This window comes from Ursus americanus, chromosome 36 (assembly GCF_024610735.1).
Source record: "Ursus americanus isolate L20-20 chromosome 36, mUrsAme1.1.p, whole genome shotgun sequence".
NCBI lineage: Eukaryota > Metazoa > Chordata > Mammalia > Carnivora > Ursidae > Ursus > Ursus americanus.
In genome coordinates this window covers 1723539-1750627 of record NC_142162.1, presented here as the reverse complement: position 1 = coordinate 1750627, position 27089 = coordinate 1723539, and the positions used below count along the sequence as shown (strand labels likewise).

The window sequence follows — 27089 nt, the reverse complement described above, 5'->3', positions numbered from 1 at the left end:
AGCTCCTCCCAGAGACACTTTACCTTTAGGAAACCGTGTTTCTGTGCTGAGCAGTTAGTGCTTTGCCAGTGAGGAAAGTGAGGGCTTCTCAGAAACTGGCCCTGGCTTCACCCCACCCACAGGACGGGCCTCCCACCTTGCATACCATCTACTTGCATAACTCGAAGGGCCCAGACTCAAAATATCACCCTCTCTGGGTATTCCACTGCCCCAAATCAAGTTCAGTCCTTTGGGTTCAACAATGCCCCAGGAACCCTTTACTAAAATGCAGGTATCCAGCTGGAGGATAACACTTCTAGCTGCTAAGGTCACGAACGTCTTCAGAGGAACAATTTAATTATATTATTTTCCCCCCAACTAAAGAAGAGGAAGGCTACGTGAGGGGATTAAACAAAGCCAAGAGGGGGAAAGGATGGGAAAGGAAACAAGAAAGGCCCTGGAGGAGGGAGGAATGACCCAGTGGGAAGGAGGAGGAGCCGAGTGCTGACTTTGATCAGAATTAACTATTCCAGAGTTTTGGCACCCCCAACAATTCCTCAATATCTCAGCTCTGAGAAGCAAGGGGAGGTGGGGTGAGGGTGGGGGGATTTGGGCGCCTACAGTGAGTGGGGCAGGCTCAGAAATTGTAGCTACAGGTTTAAAATCAGTGCAACCCTTCTAGAAAATAACATTTCTCATCCGTTGACCCTGTGTTTCCATTTCTGGGATTCCTAGAGGCTAAGGAAATAACCACTAACGCTAAAGAAAAAGTCCTTTACAAAGATATTTCTCACATATTCATTCCTAATATGGTGAACCCTTAGTTAACTGGTTTGTGGACTGGATCTGATTATATCCTGGTTACAGAAAAAAACCACAGGCTCCACACTGGCCAGGGAAGCCTCGGGTCCCAGACTGTTTTAACCAACACTAATTCATGACTGATTCAATTTAACATGGTGTGGAGGGGCAGGAATACGAGTCTGGATGTCAAACATCAGGGGGAAAGGTTAAGTATGGTTATACATGGTAATAGGTGATTTTGATTTCTTCTGCTTTTCTGTTTTATAAAATGTCAGCTATATACATATATTAATGTTATGATAAAATCTTTATTTTGATAAGTAACATGTATTAAGTCCTTTACATAAGCATTCGGTTTATGAGTTGGATGCCATTATCATCCCCATTTTACAGATGATAAAATCGAGCCAGGGAGCAGGTAAGTGACTTCAAGATCATATAGCCCATACGTGGTGGGCTATGAATTGAATCCAGGCACTTTGGTGCCACAGCCTCTACTCTAAACCTCTGTACTCTACTATCTCTGTGATCTTTATCAACAACAACAAAACGTTGCTTATATGATACTGTTAAATGAAAAAAAAAAAAAAAGCCAGATATATTTTCTACACTTCCCAGAAAAGGGACACTATTTCTTTTTATGGTACTGACACCTAACTATTAATGTTTTGATATAACTATAATTGATTTTTCATCTTCTTTGTATGTGGTTTTCTCACGTTTTCTTTAATGAACTCTAGATTTTACATTTTGAAAATCGTGCCATTTGATATTTTTTTAATGATTGAGGAGTGGAGAAAAATCAGCAAGTAGGATGTTGCTGTTTCGTGGGGAGAGATTTTTTTTTTAAGATTTATTTATTTACTTATTTTAGAGAGAGAGAGCGAGCATGTGAGTGCTGAGAGGGAGAGGGAGAAGCTCAAGCAGACTCCCCGCTGAGCATGGAGACCAATGTGGGGCTTCATCCCAAGACCATGAGATTGTGACCTGAGCTGAAATCAAGAGTTGGAAGTTTGGGGGCGCCTGGGTGGCACAGTTGGTTAGGCGGTTGCCTTCAGCTCAGGTCATGATCCTGGGGGTCCTGGGATCGAGTCCTGCATCTGGCTCCCTGCTCCGTAGGGAGTCTTCCTTCTCCCCCTCCCTCTGCCATTCCCCCCACTCATGCGTGCACACATTTGGTCTCTCTCTCTCAAATAAATAAAGATTTTTTTTTAAAAAGAGTCGGAAGCTTAACCAACTGAGCCACCCTGGCGCCCCAAGAAAGAGTATATTTTACTGTGAACTGATAGCGATCACATCCTGCCTTTTCATGTTATTCATAAAATGACAGAATCACCGCAAAACTCTTCACTTCCCAGAAAAGGGAAACTATTTTTTTACAGTCTTGAGGCTACATCTTAACCGGGTTAAGCAATAATGATCTAGAAGGAGGCCTGGCTAAGTTTCTGGTTTCTAGCACTTCATCTAAGGTTATTTAACCTCCTAGTCCCCTTCCAGCCTAACACACCATAGTTTTTCTCTTGAAAGAGGAAGAGTTTACACAAATATTTCCTTCATTCCTCCAAGACGGCTAGTTCTGTTCTATTTCAGCAGCCACCCGTAGCCTGTTTCTGGATTCAGTATTTATAAACACAAAGTCCTCCCAACTTCATTAATAACAGCCATCAGCAGAATGTCCTGAGGATTGAATTCAGTAAAAACCCCCGAGGGAGAAGCTGGGAGCTTCTGAGTGAGTGACCGGTGCTAGGAGGGTGTGGCTGTACGGAAGCTCTGTGCCACCCACCCCGGCCCCATCCCTACGCTCTCTTCAACGTGGCTGTTTCTGACTTGCAATACACTTTGTAACAAACTGGTAAGCATAAGTAAAGTGTTTTCCTGAGTTCTGTGAGTCATTCTAGTGAATTATCAAACCTAAAGGGGGGGGATCATGGGAACCCCCAAATATGTAGTCAGCCAGGTAAAAGTGTGGGTGCCCTGGGACTGCATTTACAGAGGACATCTGAAGTGGGGGCAGTCTTGTGGGGCTGAGCCCTTAACCTGTGGGGTCTGAACTCTGGGAGTTAACGCCAGAATTGTTGGACACCCCCTTGGTGTCAGAGACTGGTTGATAGAAAAACCTACATTTGGTGTGAGAATGTTAGAAGTGGTGTCAGAAAATACTACTCAGGAGCCAATAAGAATTTCTGACATTGACCTAAACCAAATCTATGGCAACAACCAAAAAAAAAACCCCACAATGACAGGAAGCAGCTGTCACACAATCTTAACCAGAAGGCAAACAGAAAGAAAGGCCAAACTTGACCCTGAAGTCATCAGAAAAGAAACAGAATATTTCTGTCAACAAAATAATTAGGAAGCATACATCTAATATGACTTCGTAGTCTCTCAAGAAGATAGCCTAAAACATATTTACTTGTTAGGTTAGGAAATAAGAATTAAGTACCAATGAGGGGCACCTGGGTGGCTCAGTTGGTTAAGCACCTGACTCTTGATTTCGGCTCAAGTCATGATCTCAGGGTTTTGAGATCAAGCCCTGTGATCTCCGTGCTAGGTGTGGAACCTGCTTATGGATGGATTTCCTCTCTCCATCTTTCTCTCTCTCCCTCTCCCTCTCTCTCTGCCCCTCCAACCCCTAGGGGAAAAAAAGACTTAACTACCAACGATACAGAAGAACGCAGCCACTTCACATTCTTGCAAGGTGAAACATACACACTCTTAAAAAGTAAGGCAAATTTAACTTTCATTTAAAAAGTGCATGTAATACATTTTATAATTAAATAATTTCATGATTCTAAATTAAATAAAAATTCTTCAGTTAATCCTAAATCACTTGAGTGCCCCCTGCAAGGGATCAACATAAATGCTTTGTTCTATCTGCAGTCTAACTGGCCAAGTAAAATCCCTGCTGACTGAAAGATATGACTGTAACCTGGGCATCTCCTACTTACATTACGGGCCGCTGGCTCCGGGCCCTGGTCCAGACAAATCTTTGGGACTCCACACTTTCCACTGCTGGCCCTTCGTGCAGTGGCCGTGCACAGCGCCTGGGTCAAAATCTCCCCAATCTCATGCCACGTGACATGCCACTCACTGGGTGTTAGCTAGGACACCTGGCTGAGTTCAGACACAGCTGGCCTCTAAGTAAGGATTATTCAGAGCATTCTTTTTTCTTTTTTTAAAGATTTTATTTGAGAGAGAGAGAACACACAAATGGGGAGGAGGGGCAGAGGCAGAGGGAGAAGCAGACCCCACCCCCACCGTGAGCAGGGTACCTGATGTGGGTCCATCCCAGGACCCTGGGATCGTGACCTGAGCCGAAGGCAGACACTTAACTGCCTGAGCCCCCCAGGTGCCCCTATTCAGAGCATTCTTAATGAAAGATCCATCAGGCCAGCAAGACTTGTAGTTAACCTTTCAGCTACTTTTGCTCTTGCCCAAACAGTGGGTCTTTGTATGGTTCACAATTGCTTTACCACAAGCCTACCACCGAGCAGGGAGTTTCAATAACCACAAAGCCAACTTTTAACTTGTCAGCTTAACACTTCCAAAATCTAAGCGAAAAATAGATAAGGAACAGCCTCCAGCTCTGGCCACCCAGTCTGCTCCTCCCACCCTGCCTTTCCGCCCCGGTTCCCTGGGCCAAGCTTACTCTGAGCTGCTTTGTCCTGATGCTCTGAATCCCTGTGGGTCCCAGTCTCTGAGACACGAGTGAGCCTTGTCCACACAGCACAGGTGGGGCTTTCACCTAGTGCCCAGGTGCTGAGGCTCCAGAAAGGCCCCTCCTCCTCCACATGCTCCTCCCCCTTGGGCTTCCTAGGCTTATTTACGTCTATGGGCCCTACAGCTATCCTCAGTTACATCTCAACCAAATTACTTCCAGAAGACAGGATTTGATAGGGAAAAGGGAGAAACTCATAATAGCTACTTTTACTAGGCGTTTACTAGTTGTACTTACTGTCTCTGAGACTCCTTACAATAGCTTTGGAAAGGGATTTTAGTATCCCCGTTTTACAGATGAGAAAACTGACATTTAGTATAAGGTTAGAGAACTTCCCTAAGGTTATATCACTAATTTAAGCAGTAGAGTTTAATTCAAATTGATTTCTCAATTGAGTTCTCACAGCCTTAGACCTAAGAGATAATTGAAGGAGAATGCCTACCAGCTGAATTTTATTGACATTCGAATTTAAAGTAACTTCTGCCCCGTGGAGTGGAGTGGGAGGGAATCTACAAATTGAAAGAAAAAACAAAACATTACGTTTCCTGGGGAAGGTTGAGATACAATAGTAGCATTGATATAATTTTTGAAGAGCCCTTAACTTTTAGAAATATATACTGAGATTCTTAAAATTGAAATGATTTGGAATTTGCTTGAAAATACTACAGGGAGGTGGAGTAGGTAGGAGCTTAGAAGACACAAGACTGACCATGAGTTGGGGCGCCTGGGTGGCACAGCGGTTAAGCCTCTGCCTTCGGCTCAGGGCGTGATCCCGGAGTTCTGGGATCGAGCCCCACGTCAGGCTCTTCCTCTATGAGCCTGCTTCTTCCTCTCCCACTCCCCCTGCTTGTGTTCCCTCTCTCGCTGGCTGTCTCTCTCTCTGTCGAATAAATAAATAAAATCTTAAAAAAAAAAAAAAAGACTGACCATGAGTTGATAATAATTTGAAGCCAACTATGGATATATAAGGGCATTCACCATGGCAGTGTATTTTTGTATAAACTGAAAAGTTCCACAATAAAAAAAAATGACTGAAACAGCAAAAAACAAAAATCAAAACCAGTGTCTCAGAGTGGGCGGTGGCTCTACTTTTTAGTCACTGAAATGGTAAGTTGTGGGCATATTTCAAGAAATAGCAAGATAATAGAGATATGAGAACCAGCAACACAATTATAATCGTACTTCCCTCCCGGCTACTCACAGGGCCCACACCTGAGCCCCCACTGGAAGTAGTGATACTACTTTACAAATGGGCAAACTGAGGCTCAGAGAGGCAAGGTGATCTTCCAAATATCACACAATGAGTCAGCAGCAGGGCTGGAGCCACCGTGAGTCCTTGATGGGAACAGCAGTCTTTCTGAGTGCCCCTGGAGCAGAAGCTAGCAAGTCAGAGGAGGACTTCACGCAGCTCCAGATCTGGAGACAGCCTCTCTGCTGGCAGGGCCTGGCCAGGCACAAGAGGCCTACAACCCCAAGTGGCCCCACGCACCATCTCCCAGAGAGGCAGGACGCTAGGCAAGGGCAGATCCAGGTTTTATGGTCATTAAGCCTATACAATTTAGGGACCGAAATGACAAATACAAAATTAGATGGGACAGTTAATATTAACTTTGAATGAGAGAAGAAATCACAGTAACTGTCTGGATTCTTAGTGACTCAGGACTCTTTCTTCTGATATCTCCCTGAGGCAATTTATCAGAAATACAAGCATAGAAATACTTCCTGGTTGCAACCTGGCTGCCCCTCCCCTCCTGAAACTCCCTGCACCCACAAGGACCTGGTCAAGAGATTGGCCCTGATGCTTAAACTTCATGTGCTTCTGGAGAAATCCACCTCTAATGCTCACTGCACTCCTTTAGGGCACTCTGCCCACCCACCCCTCTGGACTCACAACTCTCTCCTTCTACCAGTCCTGAGTTTTGCCAGTCCCCCTCTCGCTTATGGCTTCTTTGGACAAGCAGAAGCTAGATCCTGTAAAGCTGGTTCATCACTATCCTACGGCAGATTTCTATGTGCCGGACACTGCGCTGGGCACTGGAGGCGGTCACGTTATCTTCATTTTACAACCGAAAAAAGTAAGGCTGCAGGAGACTGGTTATATTTCTCAAGGGTACACAGCCAATTAAAAAAGGGGGAAAATTAAATAATAATAAAAAATAAAATAAAATAAAAACAGGATTCAACCAGAGGAGCTAGAAAAGAGTGAGAGAGAGAAGGAAAGCAAACATCATCACTTTCCCTGGTACATGGAGAATTCTCCTGGGAATTGGCTCACACAGTTATGGAGGCCGACAAATGCCGAGATCTGTGGTCAGCAAGCTGGAGACCTAGGAGAGCCAATGGTGTGGTTTTCGTCCAAAAGTCAGCAGGCTCGAGACCCGGGAAGAGCTCATGTTGTGGTTCGAGTGCTAGGCAGGAGAAAACCACTGTCCCAGCTCAAGGCAGTCAGGCAGGAAGGATTCTCTCCTAGCAGGAGGCTCAGCCTTTTTGTTCTCTTCAGACCCTCAACTGATTGGATGAGGCGACCCACGTTGGAAGGGCAATCTGCTTCACCCATTCCTCCAGAGACACCTCCATAGACCCACCCCAAATACTGTTGGACCAACTGTCTGGGCATCCTGTGCCCCAGTCAAGTGGACACATAAAATTAACTATCATACCCTGACATAACCTATAAAATGGCAAGTCCAAATACGGAAAAATCACAGGAAGGAAATTGTTACTATGACTGGATGAGTATCATTTTTGGATCTCAAGAAAATGCCAAACGTTGTCTCGTAAATACTATGGTTCCTTAATACGGTCTCATCTTACCCTGAAATACGCACGAATGAAGGAGGCAGCCATGTTTGCAGTACTTATCAATGGCACAGGATTCGACACTTTATGAAGACTTCCTGGAGGTGTTTTGAGTCCAACTATATTAATAATGTTTTTAATTGTATTTTATGATTGTTTGACATTTGGGAGCCTCGCTAATCCTAGTGAGACTGCCCTTCCAGTGCTAGCTAACCCCTAGAGAGAGTAAATAACTTGTCTGGGAGCACACCTCTGTTATGTAAACCAAACCATCCAGAGCCCACATGTTGCACCACTTCCTCCATCTGGCTTTCACACTCCAGAAGGCAATATTCCGACGCCCTAATTATCCCAGCGCCAGACATCAGACAACTGGGGTTGCCCCTATGCCCCAAAGCCCACTAAAACTTATTCAAAGCCCCCACTGGGGCTTAGCCAACCCCAAACCTGGTCAGCCCCTTCCCCCTGCCTCACAATAACTACAATATAGGCTTTGCCCATGTCTTCCCCTCAATTTTCCTGCCAGGTGCTTCCCCACGTGGCCCAACGTGGTGTATCGTGCTTCTGTTCCTAGTAGTCATCTCCTGACATGTTGGAAGATTTTATATGTTCAACCAATTTTTTTCTCTGCTCCTTCTCCTTACATATCCACTCAACTGTCAGGTGGCAGGCATTTAAAAAGCAATCTAATTACATATGACAGTGGAATGTTATAATTATGTGGGTGATTGGGCCAAAGCTTTACAACTAAACAACACAGATACAGTGTGATTTTTTTAATGCAATAATTACTCTGAAGACTAGAGCAGTGGACTTTCCTTTCCTTTGTCATACTCTTATGACCTGCTCTACCTAAATGAGCTATCTTCTCCACCAAGGTAAGGTTTTTCACCTCCTTTTTATCCATTGAACCTTGGTAAATAGGAAGGGTCATCAGCCAGAGGTGCTCAGAAGGGTGTTTAAGGAATGAGTTTTCTACAGGATATAAATGTATGTGCATATTCATACCTATGCTAAACTTGTCTCAGTCATACAGTGGCTAAATTTGCAGAACCCAAAATCAGGAAACATAATCTAAGCTACTTTATTTATACGTTTATTTCCTGCACAAAAGATCTGCAAATTAAATTATATTTAGCTATGCTAAATGTGTCAGTATATCTTTATGGAAAGAATAGCGTTCCATGAAATCTACATGCTGATGAGACTATTTCTACCAGTATTCAGAGTGTCTGCTGCACACCAGGACCTGTGCTGATGGACAGAAATTTCCCCATCCCATTCCTGCTCCCATTCCCAGTCTATCAGCTTTAGGCGCGAAGGGAAGAAGAGCAGACTTGCCAGTGAATGCTAACGTAGGCCAAGAATAAGGTAAGTCAAATTTCAGGGGAAAGTCTTTTTTAAATATTATAAGGTCTAATTTGAATATTGGAATGTTTAAAATAAGCCATAAAAAAGCTAGAAGAAATTTTAAGTAGACATTTACATCATCAGTAAGATTTAAAAAAAAAACAAAAAACCTTTCTTAGCATAACACCTTAGCATAACAAAAATCAGGTCAATGGTTTGAATACTTAAACAGTTTTCGAACCTTTTTTTAAAGATTTTTTATTTATTTGAAAGAGAGAGAGCATGAGCAGAGGGGAGGGGGAGTAGAGGAAAGGCAAAGGGAGGGGTAGAGGGAAGGGGAAGGGAGGGGTAGAGGGGAAGGGAGGGGAGGAGCAAAGTGAGAGGGAGAAGCAGACTCCAGCTGAGCAGGGAGTCTGACACGGGGCTCAATCCCAGGACCCCCATGACCTGAGCTGAAGGCAGATGCTTAACCAACTGAGCCACCCAGGTGCCCCTTTTTTGAAACTTTTGTTCTAGTCTTTATTCCCCCGCCCCCAACCCGCTCCATCCACTCCACACCCACTTCTGCCCAGCTCAGGCCCTGAACAGCTGACAACATCACCAGGACTCCCTTGCCCTCTGCTTTCTGGTTGGTTTAGTCAGTGGTAAGCGTTAGCCGAGAGAGCAGAAAGAGTAGTTGGGGTATTTCCTCCCCATTTTCTCTCTACTTTGGGCCATGCCTGAGTTGGACAATGGATGGAGGCTGAAAGGATGTTGAAGAGCATAATAGAAAAGTCTAGATTGTCTTGAACGCTCTGTAAAAGTATGATTACTATCAACAACCAGGTTGGGGAAGGTTCAGGAGGAAGTGAGGAGCACAATGGGGAAAAAAATAAATCACCTTAGAGAACACCACGAACAGACGATGAATAGACGTACAAACAGTAAAGGCTCTGCTGGTGAGGGTTTAAAATGAAATGAGGAACACGTTACTGAACACTAGAGAAAAGGGACCCTTGTGACAGAGGAGCAGAAGCTTAAGATAATTGTGTCCTACAGTTATGTGGAAAGTAGAATTATGTAGAAAAGTAGAAATTGAACATTTAGCTGAGGATATGTCCAAGCCAAGTGTTGATGGTGCAGCCAGATTTCTTCTTGCTGCTTTTAGGAAAATGTGAAAGAAAAGAGATAAAAAAAGAGAAGAAGTGTTCAACCAAAATGAACTAGGACTACCAAGTGGCAAACACTCGCCACATTCCATGACAAGCAAGGATGGCCCAGAGGCTGGAGCGCAGAGCCGTAGAGGATTATTCCCAGGCTTTGAAACCTAATGGAATTTGTCCAACTCGATTTTAAAATTCCTTGGGACCACTGACTCCTTTCTTTCCTTACATTTTTTCCTTTTTTTGAACCAGATCCTATGTAACTTTTATCCTCTGCCTATGCTACCACTGTATTTTAGGAGGAGATAACGTGTTTCTTTGGTTTCACAGACCCACAAATCAACAGGAATTGTGCCCTAGGATGCCTCATACCTACAGCCTCACTCATACATAATTTAGATTACTCAGAAGATGAAACTGAGACTTTGGACCTAATGAGACTCAAAGTCGATTTTGTATCTTAGTTAATACTCTGATCGGGGATCTCTTTGGGGACCGTGGAGTGAATATATTTTGTATATGGGATAAGCATGAATCTTTGGGGGCCAGAGTATGAACGGTGTGGCAGGCAGAATAATCCCCCCTCCCGAAGATGTCCTAACCCCTGGAACCTATGCATATGTTACGTTGCAAGCTAAAGGGACTTTGCTGATGTGATTAAGTTAAAGACCTTGAGAGGGGAAAAGCAGCCTGCATGATGCAGGTGGGCCCAGGTACAGATGGGATGGATCCTCAAAAGCCAAGAACCTTTCCCAGCTGTGGCCAGAGGTAAGGCGTGACTCTGCAAGAAAGGTCAGAGAGATACGAAGCTGCTGGCTATGATAATGGAGGCAGAGGTTCACGAACCAAAGATGCGGGCAGCACCTAGAAGCTGGAAAAGAAAAGGGAAAAAACGAAAACAAAACCAGATTCTCTCTTGGAAATTCCGAAAAGAACGTGGCTCTGCTGGCGCTTTGACTTTCTAGTGAGACCCATGCTGGACTTCTGAGCTACCATACTGTAGGAACGGAAGTTTGTGTTGTTTAAGTCACCAAGTCCATGGTAATCCGTCAGAGCAGCAGTCGGAAACCGATGCATCATCTTGCTCAAGCTTCACAACAATCCCATGAAGTAGGTATTGTTATTCCCATTTACCGTTGCTGAAACCGAGGTTCAGAGAAGTGACATTCTAGTTAAATCTAAGAGCTTGGATATAAACCCAGATTTTTGAACATCAACCCTAACACTCCTTCCACTAACCCAGAGATGATGGAGGTGTAGAAGATAAAGGTGGCCCGTTTTTTAGCAACTGTTCCCAGGGAGGTGGCCAGAGAGTTCGATGCTACACTCTTGGTCGACTACAGAGGTTTTCTGCCTGCTACCACCATCTTGACCATCCCAGGGATGACAGGAACAGTCCAGTGGGGATAGACACAGCCGGAATCTAGAACCAGAGTCCAAAACCACCAAGAGGTTTCAATCTCTCTGGGAAAAGAGATGCATCAAAATGCCAACAAATAACTGAGTGATCACAAGAAAGTTCCAAGAAGGGCAAGGAAGGTAACACAATTTATAGAATCGGCTTGAGCTGGAGGGAATAGAGCAAGTGCGACCTAGACTGGACGTCGGGCCATGGCTGAGTTCAGGGTATTTCAGGACGGTATAGTCATGGGGGGACAAGGGAGCACCATGTAGTCCATTCTCCCTGGAAAGTAAGTTCTGTCAGTGCGAGGATCCCATGTGACATGCTCACCGTGTTAGTCTCAGCACCTAGCACAGTGCCTGCCACAACGAAGGATCTCAGTAATTGTCTTAGTCCGTCCATGCTACTATAAAATGCCACAGATATAAATAGAAACTTACTTCTCACAGTTCTGGAGGCTGGAAAGTCCAAGGTCAAGGCACCAGCATGGTCAGCTGAGGGCCTTTTTCCTGTGTCCTCCCCTGTTAGAATTGGCTCTGGATCTCTCTGGACCCTCTTTTGTAAGGCAATAATCCCATTCACGAAGGCTCACGACTTCATCACCTCCCAAAGACTCCACCAACTAATACCATTACCTTTGGGGGGTAGGAGTTCAACAGATGAATATTGGAGGGAGTACGAACATTCAGACCACAGCAGTCCTATTTGCTTTAAAACATGAATTAAAGGATGAACAGATTTATGGGACTTAATTCATTCCAAAAAATGTACAGAGTGTGGAGGAAAACACAAAGTTCTAGGATGTGCCCCTTCTCGAGCTACTGAGAGAATGATGCGCATACTTCTAACTTTCCCCGTTAGCAACAGAGTAAAGTGCAACGTAATCAATACGAGCCAAACACCTGAGGTGTTCTCATGAGAGAAAGAGTAATCAGTGAAAGGTTGGCGAAACAGAAGCCGAGCAGGAGACTGGCAGCTGTTGACAAGCGGAGATGCACCAAGAGAATGGAAGAGAACAAGTGGATGAATCAGAGATGGTGACTGCCCCATGCATCTCACCGCAGCTTTCTCTGCCCTGCTCTGAGCCCTGAGAGCTGACCTGGGGGGTCGGCATCAACTCCCCTGCTCATCTGAAAGCCTTAACTCTTATGGGGTGGCCCTCAGCTACAACTCTTTCTTCAGGGATTTTTTAAGATTTTATTTATTTGAGGGAGAGAGGGAGGGACAGAGCATGAGTATCAGGGAGAGGGAGCAGCAGACTCCCTACGGAGCAGGGAGCCCGCTGACTCGGGGCTCGATCCCAGGACCCCGAGATCATGGCCTGAGCCAAAGGCAGATGCTTAACCGACTGCGGCAACCGGGCGCTCCTCTCAGGGTTCTGGTAATCACGCCCTCTGTTTGCTTTTGCAGGCCTCCCATCGATACAATTGGTTCACCACTCTCGTTGGTTTCTCTTAACCTTGCCCACACCTTTGTAAATAGTTATTGTATTAAACCCTTCTTAATAACATGTTTGAATGTGCCGACTGCTTCCCAGAGACCCTGGCTGATAAGGTGGAAAGGCCCAGAACGTGTTTGGGCAATGGAAGGCCAACCAGATTTGGCCCCTGTTCAGAGGAGTAGAAGAGTAGACAAGAAAGAAATACTACAGCCCAATTCCGAAGGGCCATACTAGGGAACGGAGGCTTTCTACTGAAAATCAGCTTTGCGAAGTGACAGACAGAGGGAATAGTTTTGAGAAAATGAAATTGGTATCAGGGAGCAATTTTTTTAAAAGATTTATTTCTCTCTTTATGTATCTATGTATCTATCTGGGAGAGAGCGCAAGCAGGAGGAGGAGCAGAGGGACAGGGACAAGCAGACTCCGTGCTCAGGGCAGAGCCTGACCCAGGGCTCAGTCCCACAAGCCTGAGATCACGACCTGAGCCGAAATCAAGACTCGGACGCTCAACTGACGAACCACCCAGGCGCCCCTCAGGGAGCACCTTAAATAGGAGAGTCAAACCAGTTCTGGAAGTCAAGTTTGGAGACCAGCACAGTGCTATAGGTGTGAGTGATAAGGTCCAGATCAGGTGCTGGCATTAGAAATGCAAATAAAGATTCAGATAAGAATGAGAAGAGGAAAGAGAATGATTGACGGAGAGGTGGGAAGGGCACCCTGGGATAAAAGTCAAAGTTGACATCTAGGCAGCAGAAGAGAGAGGAAGTATGTGAAACAGGCAACAGGACAGGCAAGGTAAGGGCCTATGTGGGTTAGTTTTGGGGAGTTAGGTTTGAGGTTTGGGAAGCAGAATCACCTACAGTGAGCATCACGTAACTGTGGGCAAGGAGGAGGGGAACCCACAGCAGACGAGTGTCCCCTGGGAAGGGAGAAATGATCGGAGAAGCTTATGGAGCTGAAGCTTGGGCTGGGAGCTTAACCCCAGACAACTGCCGTTCTATCTAAGGGTCACAGGTCACAGGGCAGCAATCCGCAGGCCAAACGCAGACCAGAGCTGTGTTCTGGCTCATAGTTTTCTTACATTTTTCATTAGCACTAACATTAAAAATTTTGGCTATCTAACCCCAAAAAATTCCAAATTCTTGGCCGGATAGCACCAGGCCCACGTTCTCCTGTATCAGCCCTCAGCTGGAGCTGAGCAGTCACGGGTTCCAGTTCACCCCAGCCCCACCCAGTCTACATTGCTCATTTGTGCCACCTGCCCTGCCCGGGCGTGCATTTGAACTCACGGTCCCTGCTAATGGCAGTGAGTCCCTGGAAGTTCCCGATGCCTGAGAAGATCCCCTGCGGGAAGTACACAGGATGAATTGGAGCAATTTAGTTGAGTTCAGCATTTCCGAGTGTTTGCTCTGCACCAAGCATCATGTCAGATGCTGTGGGGACCACAGTGAAAAAGAACAGTCCGTCTGTTTTACCAGGAAACCAGGGATACAAGCCCCCACTAAGTGGCTGTTTCAGAAACTCAGGCAGCAGTGAGGGCTTGGAATAGACAAGGTGAACAGAGATGAAGGTGTAAATACAAAACACGTGCCGAATGGAAATTTGCGTGACACATTAGCGACAGGGGACAAAGAAGGAAGAATGTGAACGAGGACCTTGCTCAGGTGGATATAATGAAGACAGGGTGTAAGTAACAGTGTCGGATTACTCAGGGTACAGTCAAGGTCCAAAGCAGGGTGGGAGAGAAGGAAACCACCCCCCCTAAAAGCCCAGCGAGTGGTGTTCTGCGAGGACAAATGTTGGTGGCGCCCTGCCTCTTGGCACACCTCCTCTTGAGTAATGGTAGCGCTGTCACCACCTGTGTGTTCGGGAACTGGATTACTATATTGTTAGCAAATAAACAAAATTGAGCAATCTTCGTTTAGGGCTGCAGGGCCATGGTAGAACTCTACAGAGCTGTTATAAAAATTAAATATTTTAATATTTTAACATTAAGTATTAAGCCATGGAGCCAAAGCCCTGGTGGTGGACCGAGAGAAAATCATTCAGGAAACAAATATCATGTAATGCTCCCTGATGATTCAGGGGTTAGAGCACATTGGGGTTCGTTAGTTCCCTCTTTAGGAACAAAGCATAAGAAATATCTTTGAAGAGTTACTGATAGTGTTATCAGTGAGAACTTGGCAATGAAACAGCGATCCCCTTTGCTGCTAAGAAAGTTCCTACCAGGTTCCCTAGCCTACACTCATTTTACAATCGAGAACGCCTTATAATGAGGGAGGGACTGACAATTTCATCAAGCCATATATTAGCTAAGCGGAAAACAAAAATTCTACTTACCGAAGGAAAATGCTTGCACTCCGACTTTGGAAAAGGAAGAAATAAGTCAGTCAATTGGATTATTTCAACTGAAAGTTAGTGGTTTTGATTGAGTAATATGGGCGGGGGGGGGCGCCTTGCTTTTCTGCTTGCGTTAGCCAATGAGAGTGTGACCACCCATGTTCCGGTGTGTGAATAATCACAGCTTAGCTCTCCTTCAAGTCCATCATTCACAGTTGGCCTCTAGTCAAGTATACTGCAGGCTTCCTTTCAACGTCTGCATATGCCTATGTGTGCCCAACCCCAGACCGCAGAACAGGACACACTGGAGAGGGAGGCCTGATGAGGAATTAATTTGTTCCCAGTCACACAGAGGGGGTTGGCTTAGGCTCAATCTGTTAAATGATCACAATAAAATTACTCATCAGGCTCAGGAGTGCTGGGCTTCCTGCTCAGTCTCCCATACAAGAAGGCTCTGAAGGGTAGAATTTCATTATAAACAAGGACTGGCCAATTAATCAGGCATATTATCCCCTGGAATCTAGTGTGTGAGGTCTTAACACAATGAGAAAAGACTCTAATTACAAGTTATATATCTGTTGTTTAAACATGATTGAAGAGATGCCAAACTCAATCCTTTAATGGGAGGGGTAGGCTAGGTAGCAGGCGTGCCAGGTCGCCTAAGCTCATGTCTGTCCTATGTCTAACCAAATGACGCAGTTCCCCTTCCTGGTGAAGCTTTGTCTGAGGGTGTGTCAGGAGTCAGGGAGTCAGAAGCCTGGGTCCACATTCCAGGCAGTGCCAGGCAGTGCTCATCCTTAACCATTCTGGGCCATGCTGTCTTCAGCAATGGATAAAGGACTGGACTGGGAGTCTTCAAAGGTCCCTTCCTTTTCTAAAACACTGTGATCTTCTAAATGAGGGGGAAAGGGAAATGCAGGTTCACACGCAGGTACTCAAATGGGAATACTTGTTCTCCTAACTCCTTAGATTGATCTGAGCTGTGAATTATTGCAGCACAGAATGACAAAGGTATAACCAGGCCTGCCCCTGCTGTCTCTTCCTCTTCTAAGAACATCAGTCATATTGGATTAGGCCCCACCCTATGATCTCATTTAATCTTAATTACCTTTTTAAGGGCCCTATTTCCAAATATAGTCACATTCCAAGGCACTGGGGATTAGGGCCTCAACATATGAATTTTGAGGGGACACAATTCAATCCATAACACCATTAGCCCCAGTGTGTTCTAAATTTCCTACTCCTTTCAAAGTTCTCTTCCCATCTTGCTGCCCCCAATTTAGCACTTTTACAAAATAAACCTCAGGGCTGGCGGGCTGGACCTGCTTTTCATCTTCCTGTTACCATCCACATTTGTTGGATTACACAGACTTTTAAGGCTGGGAATTAAGCAGCAACTAGTTAGGGAGCACATGGGTGGCTCAGTCGGTTAAGCGTCTGACTTTGGCTCAGGTCATGATCTTCAGGTCCTAGGATAGAGCGCCCCACCTCAGGCTTCCCTGAGTGGGGAATCTGCTTGTCCCTCTCCCTCTGCCCCTCCCCTGCTCATGGGCAGGCTCTCTCTCCCCCACCCTCCCTTAAGTAAATAAATAAAATCTTAAAAAAAAAAAAAAAGAACTAGTTGGCTTCAAGCCTAGTCTGGGCAGCTTCTAGCAACTTCCCCCCACTGCTGCTATGTACCAAGTCTTCAGGGTCAGAGAGGAGTTACATAGTGGGTGGTGGGGCAGGGAAAGGTAAGAAGAAAAGAGGAAAAAGAAATGTGCATCTATGCCCAAAAATGCCTCATCATGAGTCTGTCTCCATTCCCTATTAGACATTTCCTGTGTTACAACATATCAGATTAACAAGCCTAGACACAGGAAAGATGGAAGAGAAACCGTTCTGCAGAGGAATCCTGGTTTCCCAACAACATCCAATTTCATTTTCTCTGGCAGAACACCAGCCACACAGACCCACTCACACAACCTATCAGCCCTGACATCTCAAACACTCCAACTCCAGATGTGTTAATATATTTGTTTAGCCCGTTAAAAAAAAAACGCCCAAATTTTAAATAGTCATATCTCAAATCACCAGCTATCTCCTTAATGAATTTCGGGTTTTTTAGATGTAATCATAAGCAACCCTCTCCAACCCACTTATTCATTCAATAAAGATTTATTGAGCACCTTCCATATACCAGGACTGGGGATACCAACGATGATGGCCATAAGCTTGAGGGAGGGAGACAGGTTCTAATAAATGGTATTTATTTCACACCTCGGTGCCAGGTATGGTGCTAGGTACTTAAATAGATGGGAAGACACAATTATCTCCACTGTGCAATGAAAAAGCTAAGGTGGAAAGAAGTTCAAAAGCCAAGATCATGCTGCTAGTCAGTGGAAGTGTCAAGACCACAGCCATGTCACCTGACCTCTGGGAGTGCCCTTTCCACTCTGCAGGATCTTAACCTGAGGCCTGTGAACTTGAATGGAAAAAAAAAATCACATCTTTATTTTCACTAATCTCTAACTGAAATTTAACATTTTCTTCAATTATACATATAGGCAAAAATCACAGCCGTATTAGTAGTACCTATGATTGCCACCAATAGAAATCACAGGCGGTGGGGCACCTGGGTGGCTCAGTCAGTTAGGCATCTGCCTTTGGCTCAGGTCACCATTCTGGGCCTCCAGCCCTGCCTCCGGCTCCCTTCTCAGTGGGAAGTCTGCTTCTCCCTCTGCCCCTCCACCCTGCTTCTGCTCTCTCTCTCTCTCTCTCCTGTTCTCCGTCTCTCTCTCAAATAAATAAAATCTTTTTAAAAACAGCACAGCTGTGTTCTTGTATCACAGGTGTTGCCTATATCTTGAAATACTGTTTACCTGCATTACTACTTCAAAATTATGGTAGCTATTAGATCAGCTGCTGATCTTTAAAGCATTAGGCTTTCTTTAAAGCACATACACTACATTATAAATTCTTTTAATATTTTGATATGTGCTTTGGAATAGTTTCCTTTATAATATTCAGCCTTCTATTTTATAGCTTTAAAAGTATTGTTCTGAGAAGGCATCCTCAGTCTCCCCACAACGGCCTGCCGAAGGGGTACGTGGCACAGAAACGGGTCAGAACCCTACATTATACAACGAGAAGCCCAGCTCTCCTCACTATGTCTTTGAGCACGAAGCGAGGTGGGGATTTTCATAATTAAGAGAGAAGAGCAAACGATAAGAGCCCCAATTCCACCAGAGAATTCTTTCTCTCCTTTCCACCAATTCCCGTTCAGCACGTGCCCTAAATGCTTTCCTCTGCTTGCTCCAGCCGAAGCTGATTCCTCGAGTGTCCCCCTCTGTCCGACGCGCGGCGTCAGTGCATAACTGGGTCCCCACTGCGGGCAGATGGGCTGGTGTCAACCTCCGATCCCTGAGACCGAGCACTTAACTCGCGTCCCGGGACGGCGCTAAGTGACATATTCAACAAGTGGAACGCGTCAGAAATTCCCACACACCAAGACCACGGATACTTCGGTTTTCAACCGCTCCTCTCAGGTTGGCCTCTCCGCGCCCCCGAAACCCGACACTCCGGGAAGGAAGCACGAGCCCCCACGGCCAAGCTCCAGACTAGGGCAGCAAGAGCTGCGGGTGTCGCGCGTGAGCAAGGAGGGTGAAGCGCGATGGTACGCGCACAGTCCCAGCTGCGTGGGCAGAGTGGCCCAACAACCAGCCTCTGGCGTGACCTCTGTCCCCGCCCGGTCCCCCTCCCCTGGCCGAGGGCCCGAGATCGGCCGCCGGAGGCCTCTTACCCAGGGGCGAGCGGAGCTTCCGGCCACAGTGTTGGCGCAGCAAAAGCTGCTGCTCCCTGCCCCGCTCGCCGCCTCGGCTGGGGCCCCGCCCGCCCGCCTGCCCGGCCCCCGGGCGGATGCTAGAGGCGGGGACAGTGGGGCTCCCCCCAGGAAAGGTCCGGAAAGGTTGTGCCGCTGCCCCGCCTGGCGCCCCAGCCCGACCCCGAGGCCAAGTGCAGACGGCACCCGGGCTTGGAGTGCGCCCGGAGGACAGAGCCAGGGACGCGAGTCCGGCCGGCCCGGGGCGCTGCCCGCCGCGGCACCCTGGCCCCTACGCCTAGCGCTCTCCGGAGGGCGGCGGCGTCCTAGCGCGTGTCAGCGGAGGGCAAGGGGGCCACCTGTTACGCCCGCCCCCCTTCCCCCACGCCCTCCTGCCCCACCCCCTCCGGGCGGTGCCGCGTAACTGGGAGGGGCAAAGCGGAGGCCGGGCACTGGATAAAGGCCGGGCAGTTTGGGTTGGGTCCTCCCGGCGTGCTTCTGCCGGGTTCCCAGCACGTCCCAGGAAAACAGTTACTCACACTTAACAGATGAGGCCACCGCGGCCCGGAGTAGCCCAACGACTGGCTTCGGTAAACGCTGGAGCCGCTCTCTTAGCTCGGGGAGCAGGCTGGGGTCAGCGGGCTTCAGCCTCTGGCCTTCACACCGTCTGCCATCCTACTTTCACGACTGGACGTTTTCAGTTGGGTGCTCTTTCAACGGAGTTGCAAAGGGTGCATGGGCGGTTCTCCGCAAAACAGATCAAGCAGCACCTTAGTGTAATAAATATAGGGTGTCCCAAAAGTCTTACTACAATTTTAAGCTGTTTAAGACATTGAAAACTGTAAGATACTGATGAAAGAAATTAAGAAGACACAAATGTAAAGATAGTTCATGCTCGTGAGTTGAATTAATGTCGTTAAAATGTCCATACTACTCAAAGCAATCTATAGGTCCGATGCAATCTTTATAAAAATTTCAATGACGTTATTTTTCCAAAAAAATAAATCATCCTAAAATTTGTATGGAACCACAAGACCCAGAATATCTACGGCAATCTTGAGAAAAAAGAACAAGGCTGGAGGCATCCTGTCTCACCTAAGACCCCTCCTTCTCCTTCCAAGAAGAGGTGTGACTGTAACATCAGACATCCAGGAAGGGGGCTAAGAGTTTACTCACTCACTCATGCAATCCCTCTTTCAACCGCCACTCCCCAGTCCCTGCCTACTATGTGTCACGGAAGTCCTGTGCCTGCTCCCTGGCTTGTGGGGCTTGCACTGTTGACAAAACCTGACTTGTGGGGCTTGCAAAGTAGTAAAAGTGCACTTGCAGAGATGGGAATCTAGGAAAAGCATCACTAAAGGGGGGGGGGGAAGAGGAAGGACTCGCACTGAAAAGAACACAACCCAATCCAAGAATATTTAAGAGAAGGAAAAGCAAACTGACAGTGCTCTGGGAAGACGTGCCGACTCCTGAGCAGGCAGAGAGAGCCAGCACAGGAATGGGCAGGAATAGGGAATGGAACAGAGAAAGAGACCTCTGGCGAAAGAGAAAGGGACGGTGGGAAGGAAGGGCACGTAGAGAGGCTGTTCCTGCAAACGGGCAGCTTTAAATAGCAGTCTCTCCTTGGCTCCTCGGCAAGCCCGCACCCTCGTCCCTGCCCGTTCTTCCCTGGGTGGATGGGCAGCTAGCGAAAAAGCTCAGTCTCCAGCCCCAGCACACCCACCCTAGCTGAGAGCGCTGCAGGGGGCAGGTGATGTCCGCTTTGGAGACCCTGCAGTGACCTCTAGGGGGGCTGGGGATGGAACGGTTCCTCCCGCGTCTGCACAGTGCTCATCCAGCCAGACCTCCGGGCGGTGTCAGAACCGCAGCAGGGTGGGCAGACAGGGCATAATGATTGTGTACTACGCCCATTTTTTAAAAGGCAGCCCCAACATCTCCCAAATGTGCTGCATATCAAATAATAACCAAAATTGCTATCGGGCTCCAGGCTAGCTAGTTTCCCCATCTGTTACACAGAAGATGAAGTTGTTTTTCAGACCAGAAGCACTGATGTGTATGGACGTTCTTCACCAACTCCAGAGGGTTCTATCTCAATCAGCGCTCTTGGTCCCAAGCAGGAAACAAGCTCTGGATACCCTACATAGAAAAGGGCTCTTAAAGGCTCTCGGGGCTTCACGGAACCATCAAAATGAAGAAGTGATGATGGCAGGAATCAAGATGGCTCTGCAGAATCAAAACCCAGAAAGCACAATACCGTCCGGCGGCACCAAGAATGCTCCCACTGCCCTGACAAATGACACAAATATAAAGGAAATGAGAATTCGAGTCCTCGGTGGGAGTGTCCACTGACCAAATCTATGTCAAAGGCCAGCACCGTAGCAACTGAAGCAGAGGGAGAGCACATTCGGTCCCTCTTCCACCGGTGTTCTTTTTAATTCACATTTGATAAGCACTGGGAGGGCTCGTAATTCAAGGAAAAACTCAGAATTTGGGGAGAGTATGGTGATCTAAGGCCTTTGTGAACCCTGAAGCGGGTAGCAATTCTCATACTCGCCCATTTACCACTTTTCTACACATTCTGAACACCACAGGGAGCTCTAGGGGGCTATGAAGTTGCAACAAGCATTGCCCTGGTGGGCCTGGGGACTCCCACGGTTCCAGATGCAGCACGAAGAATGGAGGGAACTGGCGCCTGGTTTGTGGTAAGTCTATTAAATTTAGTTGGGCATTTGACACAACCCTGAAAAGGTTGCTGCGTGCCTGAAGAGAGCAGTGAGTGGGTGAAAGCAAGCAGCCTTTTTTCCAAAAGCCAAGGGCATTAGCCCTGGGGCCACCAACATCCAAGATCCAAAGGGGGCCCTGCCCAGGGTCTTTCTCCAGGAAATACCACTTCTAGGCTTGTTTTCCCTCTCGCCTATGCTCTACTTTTGTCCTTTCTTATGTGCATTCTCTCTCCTGACACTGATTTCTCGCTTTTCTATCCGGAGTCTCTTTCTCCCCCAGGAGTTTTAACCTCTACTACCACCTCATGCCCAAAATACAGCCTTGTCAAACAGGAGAGAAGTCATGATTAAAATGGAATAAAAAGGCTTAGCCGCTATAGACCCTGTATTGCCCATTTGCAAGCAGGTCATTTTGTGGGTAAGCGGTATCATCCAGCTGGGACCCAGGAGACAGAGGGCCTAAATTGTTCCTATTGTTGGGAAGAAAACCCTCAAAGTCATGTTGAAGGGTTTGTTACGTACATATGTGATAGGATAGCAGGATTAAGGGGCTGTGTTAGTCTAGGCATTGTGAGAAGCAGATGCCAGTACAGAATTAAACATGCAAGGATGTTATTGGGAAACTCTTGCGAGAGAAAAGGAGGGAAATGGAGAAAGTTGGGATAACCATCAGAGTACGATGCAAGTCTGACCCTAAAAAAGGAGAGGGAAGAACGGTTGAATGGAAGCTTTCTAGACAGTTGTGTAGTCTAAAGAAGGTTCAGCAAAGCCATCAGGCCAAAGTCAGCTATTAGGGGAGACCTATAATCCCCCAGGCAGAGCCAGCTTAATGAGATTGCAACCTGTACAGGGCCCATACCTGGTTTAATGCTCTGCTGTTGCCATCTTGAAATTCTTAATAAAATTTGAACAAGGGGCCCTGGGCTTGCCTTAGTCTCCCTGCTGAGCTCAGGCATTGGCTAGGAGCAGCCCATAGGAAGCACACTTTGGCAAAAATGTGGTGGTGGAATTCAGAGTGAAGCAGCTGAGGCCTTTGTTCGGTTGTGTTCCTGTTGTTGGGAGAGCTGTGAGGCATGGTCTCCTGGCCCCCACAGTCCACCTCCGGTGCACATAGATCTCCTTCTGCACAGAGGTGCAGAAAGCAGCTCCTCCGTGGGCCTCCTGGCCTCCCTCCTGAGGAGCAACTGAGAAGAGGGAATTTACTGGAGGAACAACAGTCCCCCAAGATCATCACAGTTGATCCCAAGGCCACAGTGAATACTCACCTTCTCCCTTCTCCAACATCCATTCCAAACTCCTTTCAGCCTCTGCTCTCACCTTGGCAGGTCTTGGGACGTACCCAGTGGTGTGACCCAACCTTTATTCCTGATTTGAACACTTGATAGTCATTGTCTCCCTTCTCAGGCTGGGTGGCTGCATGTGTTCTAGTCACAGTTATAACGGGACAAGGGAGTAGCGGAGGTGCCCACATGAATCACCGGAGTTCCACACATACTCCTCCTGGCCCCCACGGTGTAAAAGCAGCCCCCCACCCCGCTCCTGGTGATCAGGTTCAGTTACTCCCGCTAGTGTGGCAACTCCCCTCTTGCCTGCCTGTCCCTGACACAAATCTCCAAAGTGCCCTGTCAGCAGCCATAACTTCTCATTCAATGGGTCCTTCGCTGTGCCTCTGGCGAGGGCGTTCCCTTTGGGGACCAGGCCCCTCAACCATGCAGAGCCCAGGGTTGCAAGGGAAGGAAGCACAAATCCCCTGGGGGTCATTAAGAATGACTGTAAGTTAGGCCATTCCTGCTTCCAGCCCTTGGTTTCCAGAGCCTTGTATCCTTCTTACTGAGAACACAGCACTGTATAGAGGGCTCTGACTTAATAAACACACACGCCATGTCCTGAAGGGCAGGCTCCACCGTTTCAGGGTGCTCTCTCAGAGCTGGAGCGCCTGTGTGAGTGCAGAAGGCCATTCCAGCGGTCTGCCAGACCAGCTACCTCTGCGTGGTGCGGTATAAGACGGAACCAGAGGATCTCATGGTTGTGATCCGCTCCTACCCCTCCTCCACTTGAAGGACAGCCCCTGGTTGGACACTCTGCTAAATGGGATTCCATACCTGTGGATGAGACGCTTGTGCCTCCAGAGCGAAGTGTTGGCTGAGACTGTGGGCGGGGAAAACAGACATTCAATTGACAGTTTGCTTCAGGGTTGACTCTCCCATCTCCTGTCGTAATACGGTCTGAGAGATCTGGGGCTCTCGGATATCCAAGAGAATGTTATGCTGACCCATTTCACTGATGACATCCAGTGACTGGGGAGGAGGAGCAGAGGGGCTAGAGTGCTGCAGGCCTCGATAAAATGCATGCACTTCAGAGGATGGGAGAAAACTCTATGAAGAGTCAGGAATAGGCCATTTCTGTGACTTTTTTAGAGTTCTAGCGGTCAGGGGGTATTCCGGGATATCCCCATCCGAAACAACAGACAAACTGCTGCATCGTACCGTCCTGTCACAAAGAAGGAAGCGCCTTGCAGACCTCTTTGTGTTCTAAAGGCAACATATCCCACCCTGGGGATATTTTCTGGCCCATCGGGTGACACAGAAGGCTGCCAGCTTCGAGCAGAGCTGAAGCAGGAAAGGGTGTTGCAAAAGGTTCAAGCCAGTGCCGTCAGCCCTGCCGGCTGGCCCCCCATGGTGCTCGATGGGTCAGTGGCAGGAAAAGATGCAGTATGGCCACTGGACAGAGCTGTGGCTCCAGCAGACCCGTCGTAAACTGGACTTTATGCACAACCTCCTTTTTCACCTTGTCCTCATAGGCCCCCCTTCCAAGGAGGCCATGATGCTCCTTTGGGTCTCTCTGGAACAGTGTCAACTCAGAACCTTCTGTCCAACAGTCCTAGTGTACAGTCACCCAAGTAAGTGGCCATCGGGTCCTTTGAGGAAGGACGGGGGGATTACTGCAGTCTGTACGTGCCAGAGTGTTGCAGGGCCCTTCCTCCAGCCGCCTCTTGTCAGTGGGATCCAGGTCTCAAAACTGACTCAGTCAGGGAACTGGCAGAGATCATGACTTGAAGTGAAGTGACTGCCCTCAGCTTCTTGCTCTTCCAATTCTGCTTTTTTTTTTTTTTAATACATAAGGGATCCGTAAACAGCCCATGAACCAAATCAAACCAACCACCAGTTTGCGTAAAGGAAGCGTTTTTGAAACACAGCTACACGCATTTGTTGACAGAGCGTCTATGGCTGCTTTTGTGCTACGACACCTAACATTTACTACCTAGTCCTTTACCAAAACACTTTGCTGACTCCTGTCACAGATGCTAAGCAGCATGCTTGCTGACTGCCTATTCTGCCCCCAGATGCAAAACGACACCACGCTCCATTAACCATCACTACAACGCCCTGCGGGCAAAGCCCACTGACTGCCCCCCAACCTGGCCTGCTGGTGAGTGAGGTAATTCTGGCCTTGGGGCTTCCAACAGTTAGGTACCACTCCTGGCCTCGATCAGTCTTCACATATGCTAACATGCTTAGTTTATAATCACATCTCAGAATTTCCACCATCCATGGCCTGCGAAACTTCTTAGTGACATTGGTGCCCCTCTTGGCAGTGTGTCCTGTGCATTCTCATGGGACATATTCTCTGTGGGTCTTCTGGCCTTACGTAAAATACCCTTCCCACATGCCCACTTCCATCAACTGACCTCTTTATTCCTTCTTGTACTGTCTGCCGGGACGAAGAAGAAAAGGAAGTAAGTCTGGGGGGGGGGAAGCATCCTAAACTGCTGAGCAGAGCTTCAGTGATGCCAACCGGGAGTCCTTTAGCCAAAGCTGACCATCAGGGGAAGGCCCATCTCTCCCAGGAGCAGACCACTGGCTAGGAGCAGCTGTGGGAAGCCTGCCTCCGTGCAAACGCAGAGAGGCCTCCGAGCATGGCAGCTGGGGCCCTAGGTCGGGTCCCCGTAGGTAGAGGTGTGTGAGGCATAGTCTCATGGCCACGACGGGAACAGGGTGGAGGGGACACAGCCTGCTTTAAATGCCAGCCTGCATCCTTAATATCAGGTCTGACTCGTAAGGTGGCCCAAGCTGCTGCTCAGTCTGTCAGCTCTCTCGGGGAGTGGAGGGTTGGGTCAGTGAGTAAGAGGACTCCAGGAGGGACTGCAGAGATGGAAGTGACTCGTGTGCCTCACCTTCTCCCCTTACCATTACACTTTTAACCCAGACGGGAAAGGGGCATCTGCCCTCATTCAGAACAGTCTCTTCTCTGCTCCCCTATTCTCAGACGGTACGTTGTGGACCTCAAGGTTTGTCTGCGGCCCAGACCATGAGGCAGTCAACAGCCAGGAACATCTCATCCGAGACAAATTCATTTGCCTGGATGTGGCCACTGCACTGAACAGAGAGGCTGATGCCACTATGAAGTGAAAACAACAGTCCAGAAGCCAATGCTCCTTGATGGCCACAGAACATGAGGTGTCTTATGCTCGGTCAGTCATGCTGGAAAAGTGTCAGGGTGCACCTCAGGTCTGCATGCTTACTCCCAAGGGAAACTCAATTACTTAGGGTCCTGCAGTGAGAAAACCTGGCCTCCAGCTCTGGCTGTGCTCTTCCCCCAGAGCTATTGCAGTACAGAAGAGATAGAGCTGAGAGGCAGGCTGAAGATCCAGAAATGCAGGCTCAGGGGCGCCTGGGTGGCACAGCGGTTAAGCGTCTGCCTTCAGCTCAGGGCGTGATCCCGGCATTATGGGATCGAGCCCCACATCAGGCTCCTCCGCTATGAGCCTGCTTCTTCCTCTCCCACTCCCCCTGCTTGTGTTCCCTCTCTCGCTGGCTGTCTCTCTGTCAAATAAATAAAATAAAATCTTAAAAAAAAAAAAGTTAAGGTAAAGCTCTTAAGTTCTATTATTTATTTTTTTAAAGATTTTATTTATTTGAGACAGAGCAAGAGAAGACGAGCAGGCAGTTGGGGCAGAGGGAGAAGAAGAAGCAGGCTCCCCACTGACCAGGGAGCCCGATGCAGGACTCGATCCCATGACTCAGGGATCGTGACCTGAGCCGAAGGCAGACGCTTAACTGACTGAGCTTCCCAGATGCGCTTACCTTCTATTATTTAATCTGTTTCTAGGGTCTCCAGCCGAAGAAAATTCCCCTGCAATGCAGTAGCTTCGGGTTTTTCCCTGAACCAAATCCAGCTCCACCACTCCTCCCCATCTGTAAAACGGCAGTAAGAATCCAGTGTTCCGGGGATGACCTCCCGCCACGCTGTTACAGGTAACAAGTGTAAAGCAGCACCTGGCACACGACAGATGCTCTGCAGAACTGGGCCTCTGAATGTTAGGCCTGAGAATAAGCTGCAAGTACACTGGGATTAGAAATCCAGCCAGGGATGAAAATACTCTAAGAAATGGAACAAAACAAGAGAAAAAAACAAGAAGCAATGAGAACAGATGTGTGGCTGACAGCAGGCCTGCGCCTGGGTGCCGGTCATTGTCTTCTTCCTTGAATTCCTGGGTGAGCAGGCGTGGAGATCATACACTCCTAAGTAGCACCCTCATTATTAAATTAGATTGTGCATATTAAAACACTCTGAGGGGCGCCTGGGGGACTC

At 47.7% G+C, this 27089-nt stretch overlaps 1 protein-coding gene across 3 annotated transcripts in view; it reads right to left on the bottom strand.

Annotated features, from left to right (window-relative positions):
- SQOR (sulfide quinone oxidoreductase) overlaps positions 1-26087 on the bottom strand; it is a 52653-nt gene extending 26566 nt beyond the window's left edge. The window contains exons 1-2 of one of the 3 annotated variants that reach the window (XM_045812254.2): positions 23600-26087; positions 19314-19544 (exon numbers count right to left, since the gene is read on the bottom strand). The gene's annotated coding sequence lies outside the window, so the exon portion shown is untranslated. Of the gene's footprint in view, positions 1-14975; positions 14999-18756; positions 18882-19313; positions 19545-23599 lie in introns of those variants that run through there. The other 2 variants (XM_045812253.2, XM_045812255.2) reach the window with 2 other exon arrangements.
- Between the last annotated feature and the right edge of the window lie 1002 nt (positions 26088-27089).